This window comes from Petromyzon marinus, chromosome 20, assembly GCF_048934315.1.
Source record: "Petromyzon marinus isolate PM22_M1 ecotype Great Lakes invasive population chromosome 20, UKy_Petmar_22M1.pri1.0, whole genome shotgun sequence".
In the NCBI taxonomy this organism is placed as follows: domain Eukaryota; kingdom Metazoa; phylum Chordata; class Hyperoartia; order Petromyzontiformes; family Petromyzontidae; genus Petromyzon; species Petromyzon marinus.
Genome location: NC_133686.1, coordinates 12,774,904 through 12,783,870, shown reverse-complemented (window position 1 = coordinate 12,783,870; position 8,967 = coordinate 12,774,904). Strand labels below are relative to the sequence as shown.

General features: G+C 44.8%; 1 long non-coding RNA gene across 1 annotated transcript in view; it reads left to right on the top strand.

The window, feature by feature from the left end:
• LOC142925387 (uncharacterized) overlaps positions 1 to 8,929 on the top strand; it is a 133,577-nt gene extending 124,648 nt beyond the window's left edge. The window contains exon 2 of the long non-coding RNA XR_012942370.1: positions 1,729 to 8,929. This is a non-coding gene — a long non-coding RNA (uncharacterized LOC142925387). The remainder of the gene's footprint in view (positions 1 to 1,728) is intronic.
• Positions 8,930 to 8,967: the final 38 nt, after the last annotated feature.

Genomic DNA, 8,967 nt, shown 5'->3' with positions numbered 1-8,967 from the left:
GTGAGGGCTTCACGCAGTCTCCGTTTCCACACCACCTACCGACCCTCCCTCGAGGCCTGTCTCGGTTCCCCACACGTGGAGGTGCCTCGTTAGCGCGACCGCCCCCTGCCGCGTTTCCACCACGGTTGGGAGCCGTACCGGGCATTGTGCCAGAGGCAGCGCCCGGCCAAAACGCCCCGAGTCTCCGTGACAGGAACTGCTGCCTCGCCAGCACGGCCACAGTCGCACTCTCGAGGTCCTGCAATGAGGGAATGTTTTCCGGTGGCTATGATGGATGCATGCTATGATGTATGCATGCCATGATGCATGCATGCCATGATGCATGCATGCCATGATGTATGCATGCTATGATGTATGCATGTTATGATGTATGCATGCTATGATGTATGCATGCACGTTGAACTTCTTTCGCGCATTATGTTGCCAACCGCGCAAAGGGGCCATCCTTAAATGACGTCAGGCGATTTTGGCCGATTTTTGACCCCCTCCCCCTCGTCTCACGGTGTCACAAAAAGTCAGATCCCCCTCAAATATGACGTCACAAAGCTCTGCCCCCCCCCCCCCGCCAAACCATATTTCCATTTTGAAAATAAAGCATGCTTCAAATCACTTTAAACTATTGTCATTGTAGTGTGTATTTAATATGGCGCTGCACTCTGATGTTGTAAGAGAAAACATGTATTAAAAAGGAGGCGTTGGAAAGCTGAAATTTAGCATAAAATTAACTTGAAAATATTCAACGTCTAACTAAAACTGCAGATGTTCATATTATATTGAAATTCTCTTATAATTAAAAAATATTAAAAGTAATTATAACGATAAAAAATACTTGAAACTTTGTAGTAGAACGAAAAAAAATGGAGAGTACAATTATAACAATCACATATTCATTCCATAGAATGAAAAGCCCTGGTAGAATCATTAAAATAAAAATGTTTAATAACAATCATTCAAATAATTTACAAAATGTATGCTTCGCCATTCTCCTATAGAAATAGTTAATCGTGAAAATTAATAAAAATGAGTGTTATAACAATTCTATTTAATTAACATTTATTTAAAGTTGCGCATTTTGATGTGACGTCACATTTCTCAAACCCCCCCTCCCCCCCCGTCACACATCGTCACAAATGTCTGACCTCCTCCCTCGGTGCGTGACGTCATTTATGGACGGCCCCAAAGGAAGGAAAACAAAGTATACACAAAAAGCAGTCGAAAGAGATGTGTTTGCAATCTAGATTATTTAAAAGTGCATCGCTCCCGTGACTTCCTAGTACCGGATAGAATAGAGTTCTAGAAAGCGCACGATACAATGGCCGTCTTTGTTTGATGTCTATCCAAAAGTCGCTGCTCCGAAGATGACCGGAGTTCATGTGATGGTTCATGGTTCATCTCGGTTCATGGTTTAGTTAACATTAACTATTGAACTATAACTGTGATCCGTAATTTGCATTATACAAAATTTGTGCCGTCACATTTTATGGAGTAGTGTGCTCTTTTTGCAAACCCTATTTAAGATACGTTTAACTCAAATGAACTACTGTAGGAAATTATATTATATCCACACAACTACTGGCTATTGGTTCAGTACTGAGGCTGCTGTTTGTGTGCCGCTGTGTATGTAAAGATTCCATCAGCATAATCATCATCCAGGTTGCCTTGTTGACGAGAGAAAAGTGTGGACTAAAAAAATAAACAACGTAATGGTTATTTTCTGGAGTGTTGCAGGCGTGTCTTGGCCACATCTAAACATGAGGAGGCTATCAACAGAAGGTGTGTACAGGATTAACTACACGTGTGGTAAATGTTATGTTGGGCAAACAGGACGAATGATCAGCACGAGACTAAAAGAACATCAGAGAAATATTCAATTATCCCAAATACAACTGTCAGCAGTAGCAGAACACACGTGCCAACAAGGACACGCAATTGATTTTCTTGCTGTGGTTTTCACACCTGATGAGGATTGCTTGTGTTGCAGTCGAAACGTCGTGAGAATTTTATTGTTTTATATTTTTATTATTTTATTGTTTTCCTTCTACGTGACTTTACCGAAAGAACCAAGAATATGAATCCCTGCAGTCACGAAAGCTTTAAATAAAAATTTGATTTGGATAATGTTGAAGTTCTTTGCAAAACTAGCTACTACTGGCCAAGACTAATTAGATAATCTATCGAAATTAAAAGTAATAAAAAATAACTTTAACCGTTCGGATAGCTACCACCTTAGTGCTGCGTGGAAGCGAATCATAAAATAATACATTGTTTAAATGCATGCCTATAAAGGGCAGCATACTTCAATAGAGATTACCATTGGTACGGCTATTTTAATACACACAATAGACAGGAAGGACAAGTTCAAAGGGCTCGTATAATGCACATGCATAATGTACGTTGCCTCAGTAATCCTCCCCCCCCCCACGTGGCGCAAGAACAAATCTGGCTGTCGCCTGATGAAGCTAGTTGTAACTACTGGTGAAACGCCGTACTCAGATGGTAAATGTTGTGGCTTGGCTCTCCAACACACCGGTGTGCTGTACTAGTGACGAATTGCCATGTTCTGTTTTCGTGACAACCCTTACTAGTTGGCTGTGTCAGGTGGTGGCAGGTTTTAACGACACATTTATATATTTACGCGATTTGACCCAAAAAAACCTCTTACTTTCTCCATGTTCGCATCTCCGATGAGCACGGTTGGCTACGTACGGTGTGTTATGTCTCGAATCTGTATTGCCTGATCTGTGTGTATCTCTTTTAGTTTCATTTTAAGCACGCATCACCCCACACTTCTTTGGATACCTGTCAACGTTGGTTCCATTTCCTCTGGCAGTGTAAATATTTCCAATCCGTGTCTCATAGTGGGTAATATGCACCGACTGAAGTACGTTCTTCGGCATAGTAGGATTTCGATTTTCATGGTCAAATTCAGTTTTCCAAAAGTAATCCATCCTGCTCTCTTGTGCCTCTCTGTCATTATTTTGATCCTGATTCATCTTAAATTGATAGATAGATTTGATTTATTAAAGCAGGAAAGACTCAGAGTCGCGAGGCCCTATTTCATGGGCATCCTGTGACAGTTCAGAAGTGCCCAAGGTAAGCGTACGTTGATGATGTTCTCACTTGCATCCCTCTCGAAATAATTTAGCAAACTTTTTGTACGTGACCTTTGTTTCTCTCAGATTTATCGTGAGGCCAACTTTGCAGCCTTCTCTATTACGTTTTTCAGTAATTTCTTAAAGTTATTTTCCATTGGTTGCGAATATAACTACGCTGTTGGCAAATCTGAGATGGTGAATTCTGTTGGGATAGAGTTTCTCGTCAGTTACGAATTTGAATTCCTGTCTCCGTTTATGTTTATTCCTTTATTTCTCAATTCAATCTTTGGAAAGCATCTACTACAGTTGCTGTAAAGTCTTGGCAAGAGTTTTTTGTTGTCCGACTCATGAATTGTATTGTTTTACTTTCATAATACAGGGTTTTTTTGGGGTTAGATCGTGTAAATATAGATATGTCGTTCAACCCACCACCACCCGAGACAACAAATTAGTAACGTTTGTCACCTGAACAGAACATGGCAATTCGTTGCTACTACAGCACACTGGTGTTTTGGAGAGTAAATCCACAACAATCTGAGTGGAGCTGGTCCATCCTGATACATGGTAGTGATAATTTCCATATTTTTTTGTGAATGCCTTGGTTCGTGAGAGCTTATTGCATCCGATTGCACCGAATCAAATGCCTTTTTCGTAATCTACGAAAAGCGATGTACAACAGTGGGTAAAATCCCCGTGTCCTTTCAACGATTTGATTGCTGGAGTGTATGTAATCAATCGTAGAAGAGACGTTTGTAGAAATCCAGGTTGCTCATGTAGTTGGTTAGCCTCGATTGTCCATTAGTTGCTTCATTATGAAATAACTGCTTGCCTTGGAAGACAGCGCCACCAGCTTTTGAAACTAAACGATCGGACGTATTTCCTCAAACGTTTATACATTAATGTAATTCTGCAATCGTGGAACTATTCCAAACTATTTTATTCCGTTCGGAAAGAGAGACAAATGTGATTTTAAGGCTTACAATTGGCCTCCGAACATTCGTGTAAATCTGTTCACGACGATCGTAGAAGGCCATGCAAACCACCTCATTGTCAATTTTGACATGGCTAAAGGAGAAATAGTACAGCATGCAAGTGTAAGAGAGTCGGACTTAAAGAAAGCTAATGTGAGAACTGTCAACAAAATAAAACTTCAATGAAGGGTCAATGAAGGTCAGTTTAACACGCACGCTTTCGCGACCAAAATTGTCCACAATAAAGTTTTTTTTTAGCTGGGGCGGTTAGATCGCGTAAATATAAATGTGTCGTTAAACCCACCACCACCCGACACAGCCAATCAGTAAGGGGTTTTGTCACGTAAACAAAACGTGCCAATCAGTGACGAGTACCGCACTAACCGATGTTCGTGCAGGCCGCCCAGATGGGGAAGCTCCAGAGCGCCCTCCAGTGGAGGCCGCTCCAGTCGCAGGGGAGTGAGTCAGAAGTTGCAGGACTGCGCCTTCGTCTACGCTTTGTACGGGCAGTTCTCGCCTTACGAACCGAATTCCTTCCTGCGACCCGTTCGTGAGTCGAACGGTCTGTAGGTTGGAACACAATCAGTTGGAACACAATAAGTTGGAACACAATAATACAATAACAAGGCCCATATGGTCAGTGTTGTGAAATGTCTTACGGTTCAGCAAAAAATGGAAGCATTAAACTCATAATTCAAAATAAATATTGAACATTTGCATGTAACACTGCACGTGCGCACATACAAAAACACTCACTCCCAGCCGAGGCCGACTCATTACATCTTGCGGAGGATCGCTCCGCTGAACAAAATAGTTCCGCGGTTCAGTTTGCATGTGCGGGTTCGCGTTTTCAGTCGATGTCATTTTTTAAAAATATTTCACGGAAGCTGGTTCCTAAGTGCTGGCTTTCGCAAGTCGGGTGTTCATAATTCAAGGACTGCCTGTACATATGTAAAGTGGGTTAAGGTTAAAAAAAAAATGTCATTGTATTCCGTGACCTGTGCCCTTCTCGTATTTACTCGGAGACAAACTTGCAGTGCTCCCAACATTCCCTGCGCTTCATTCCCGGTCGACATCGTAACGACTCCGTCGGCGGCGAATGCGAGACGGGTCAAGTTTTCATCCGTTCAGAATTACGCGCGCGGGTCGCGGGGGTCGTGGGTCGTGGCCGTGACCCCCACCAGGACAAGCGGACTTGAGAAACGAACGGACGTATTTACCCCTTTTTTTGTTTCTCCAATCCGATTTGTTGTCTAATGCTGTTGCGAATAACTTTGGGGAAAGTGTGCCACCTTGCCTGGCTCCCCTATCAATAGACATGTTTGTATTTTCTTCATGCAATCTTCCTGTCGCTGGTCGATATGTGTAAATGGGTTGTATTTTTGGATTCTGTCTGCAAAAAAAAAGAAATGTAATAACAGGATGGTATTCCCGGAGAGAAAGATGTTCAAGTTGTCTTCGCATTTTACCAACGTGTGGTGAAATTGAAGAAGTGCTTCAGGGAAACAATGCAGTGGTGCAATGTAGTGTCGAGGTTATTGTGTGGTGTATGTTCGTGTAGCCGTGTAGTGTGGTGGTGTGTAGTTTTGTGGTGTAGTGTGTTGGTGTGTAATGTTGTCGTGTCGTGTGATAATAGTGGTGTAGTATAGTGGTAGTATTGTGGTGTAGTGTGGTGGTGTGTAGTTTTGTGGTGTAGTGTGTTGGTGTGTAATGTGTCGTGTGATAATAGTGGTGTAGTATAGTGGTAGTATTGTGGTGTAGTGTGGTGGTGGTGGTGGTGTATATTGGTGTTGGTAGTATAGTGGTGCAGTGTAGTGTACATATGAGTATGTGTGAATAGTATGATTATGTGGGGAGCGGTAACGCAGTGGCTAGCGCACTGAGCTACGAACCCGGCGACCCGAGTTCGGTTCCCGCTCATGGCCAACGCCATTGACGATTATTTGAACCGATCCTGGGCCTCCCCTCGGTCAACTCAGCGTCAAATGATCGTCACTAGGAAGACAAAGGCAGTCCGGCGTGGGGCTGGGCACCCACCACCTCGTGCGTCGTGCCGGCCTTCATAGGCGCTGCTACTCGCTAATAGCGCTTGCTTCTACAATATGTGATCTTTAACAGCATCTGTCTGTATGCATGTGTGTGCATGCACAACAAACATTCACTCCAAAAGTTATGTACAGTGGCACGAAAAGATGTTGTATGGCGCAAAACACTTTTTTAAGTCGTCAGATAAATTGAGATGACGTGCAGGAGTGAGGTGGACTTCAGAACCACGAGGGATGGTGATGGTGCAGGGGAGGCCTTCATCCAGCTATTGATAGAACACGGGTGCTATTGTTGCCGCAGGTCCTCAAGAAGTGCCTTGTGGCCCCTCGTGTCAGTCAGTCACATTCGCCGAAACGTATGGCCATGGGTTTTTTGGCATTATTTATTGCGTTTGACTGCCGTTGCCGATCGCGTGATCCTTGACTGTTACCGCATCTCTAATGCCGTGTTCCCCCACGAACTTTTCCAAACTTTCAGATTACATAACAAAAAAACCTCACGAGTATTCCCCGCATGCACTGGAAGATGCCTTCTTATCTGGCCTCTTAAAGGGCAGCTGTTCTCCGCTCGGTCAGAAAGGTTATTACTCCCGCCACGGGCAACCGTCTCGTAACGCTCGAGTTGAATTGCGTTTTCTTCCACAGCGGCTGATCGCCGTGGTTGTAAATGTTTGTCAATGTGCCCCAACTTCTCGCCTCTGCCATAGAAGTTGCAGCTCTTTTAAGTTGCGTGGGTGGGGCTGCAGGTGTGAGCGAGTCTTGGAGGTGTGGCACACACATCATACCGATTCTTACTCCTGTCGGTGTTGTGCACCGATGATCACTCACTCCCGGTGTTGTGCACCCAGACCCCAAAGGGCCAGTTCTTACATATGAGAAAGATGAACTCAACACAAACTGTGCTCCTCACAGAAATTAGAAGCAACCAAAACACGGTACCAAGCCGTGCCTAGTAAGTGCAAAAGGAAGTTCGTTCGTTTCTCAGTCCGCTTGTCCTGGTGAGGGTTGCGGCGGCAGCATGTTGAGTAGTGACGGTCCAGACCTCCCTTTGCCTGGCGACAGAAGAATTTCCAGGCGTTCCCAGTCCAGCTGAGCGACATAGTCCCGCCAGCGTGTCCTGGGCCGGCCCCGGGGTCTTCACTCGGTGGAACGTTCTGCCCGGTAGAGTTCCAGGGGGCTCTACCTGGGGGCATCCTCACCAGGTGCCCAAACGATCTCCATTTTTCTTTCTTTGTTCATGAATCAAAGGCAGATGACGAGCTTGCAGTGGGCATCTACCAATGTTGTTCCCGTGGTCGCAGGACATTTTTCTCCGGGTCCTCCAGTTCCACCCTCCATATTTAGAATCAACATCACGCGTTCAGGGTTATTTGGCTGCTATAAATGTCCACGTGATAAGCCACTTCGTTGAGGTATCATTTGTGGCCAGGCCGCTTCTTAAAAAGAGCTGTATAGCTCAGTGGGCCTTACCTGGTAAAATAGAAAGCTTAGTTACAAATGCTTGAGAGAGATATAGCGACTCGTCAACAACCACCGTCATTTCCAGTGCATCGAGTTATGAGGAGAAAGTCACGATGCACCGCAATATCGACTACATAAACTACTTTGAAAGGGTAGAGGTCAACTTGAAGTGGTTAGGGCAATATCTGTTTGACTGTTTGCCAAAGGGGCTGGATTTAACAAAACAAGTCGAAAATAATTTGAATGCACGTGTGAAAAATAGTAAAATTGTCATAATGGTATACCTTATCAGTGCCTACCTTATTACAGACCAATTCAGACCGTATTGGTCACCCCGTGCCCTTATAAATCTCAACGTTCATCCTAAAAAAGTCCCATCACAAGGGAGAAACACAATTAAATTGACAAAAAAAATTGTGCCCGTTTTGAAACGGCTGTATGCCGTATTGGCCTGAAAACCCAATTTCCCTGTACAAGAATACGGGGTAAACTGTACGGGTTGACAGGTATGTAATGGGATAAAGTAAATGACGTGGAAGTTCAGATTGGAATGGCAATAAACGCCATTGCAGATGTATTCAGGAAATAAATGAGGTTGTAATGGGTGGGATAGATTTAGATTGGAGGAGGGCAGATGTCCAAGTGGCACCCAGAGGTCAGCGACCGTGGGGGGGGGGGGGGGGGGCAGAGCCAGACGGTGGTGCTGACGAGACCGTGACCCCGGGAGGTCAGGTGGTGACTTCACGACAAGCGGAAGAGCTGTGGTGGGTGTGTGCCATCACCAATGTTGTCTGTGGTGCGACTTCATAACCTGGACTCTTGAGTCTTTGGTTGGCACAGCCCAACATCCCTCTGGGGTTCATCAAAGAAATACTGTACAACTCTTTGGGAAGTCAAGGGCGGTTAGTTCCTGGATAGATTGGCCCACGCTGTAGAAATGTTGATAAGAACTGCCGCAAGCTCATATAAGCAGGCCGACACCGGCCGCCGTATTATAAGCAAGCGTAAGACCGCCCAGTATGAGACGACTGGAGTCACCGTTTTAGTTCTCGGAGGAGCTCTTTTTCCGATAACGATTTTGCCGCTGCTAACGACTTAGAAGGTTGTGAACCCGTACCGCTGGCGGGACGATCTGCCGACGCAGTCACCAGACGCTTCGGTGGTGAAACGTCGTCGACACCCACCGCGCAAGTGGCCGAATGCGTGCGACATCGTTAAGAATGCTGTCGCGAGAAAGGCTGTTGGCTACGTACGGTGCGAAAGAAGTTCAACATACATGCATTCCGAACTCAGTGGATTAGTGATTCGTGGATGCATTCTGCTTTGTAAAATAACGGAGTAAAATGAGAATTACAAATCAGGTGTTGCTTGTGTGACTCCAGTGTGAATGTCATT